The following is a 745-nucleotide window of genomic DNA, read 5'->3' on the forward strand; positions in this document are numbered from 1 at the left end:
TAAGAGTAGCATGTATTGATACACTGGAATCAAGTAAATCCATCATTTGTGTATAGGATTTCTTATTAGCTATGATTGTATTTGTAAATACATTAGTACATACTCAGGAAGTGTATTGTTTGAATTGTTTGTCCTGGTTGCTCAGAATAAGAGTGTAGGCATTATTGTTCATTTCAATGTTGCTTTCCTTTAATTCAACATTGTTTTCGTTTGGGTTTTCAATAATAAATGTGTTTGTTGTGTTTTCCACAGTTTGATTCGTTTTATGCACAATGTTAGCCTGATGTTTGGCACATGCAAGCTTTGTAGCTTCAGTAGGAGGTTTACAGCATTCCTTAGAGAAATGTCCTGTTTTTCCACAATTGAAACATTTTGCTTTTGTCAGATTGAACAGATTTGGCAGATTGAATTTCCTCTACTTATTGGCTTTATACATTGTATTAATGTGTACATTATTCTTTGTCCAATCATTAGAATCTTGTACTTGTTTAGCACAGTAATCATTGTAGGTGTTCTACAATGTAAGGATTAGTTGCTTTGGTTCGACTTTCTTATGTTCATTGACTGGTTTGCCTTCGTTCTGGGCATCAGTAGATTGTATTATTGTATTTACTATGTGTGTATATTGCTCAGGAGTGGCAAGCAATATTGCTGCTTTGTATGTAGAGTCACATAGTGGATCACTGTTAGCAGACAGAGTTGTGTATGCTTCCTCAAGTCTGTCTAATGTATGTCTGAAATGTTT

The sequence above is a fragment of the Fomitiporia mediterranea genome, assembly GCF_000271605.1.
Source record: "Fomitiporia mediterranea MF3/22 unplaced genomic scaffold FOMMEscaffold_2, whole genome shotgun sequence".
Classification (NCBI taxonomy): domain Eukaryota; kingdom Fungi; phylum Basidiomycota; class Agaricomycetes; order Hymenochaetales; family Hymenochaetaceae; genus Fomitiporia; species Fomitiporia mediterranea.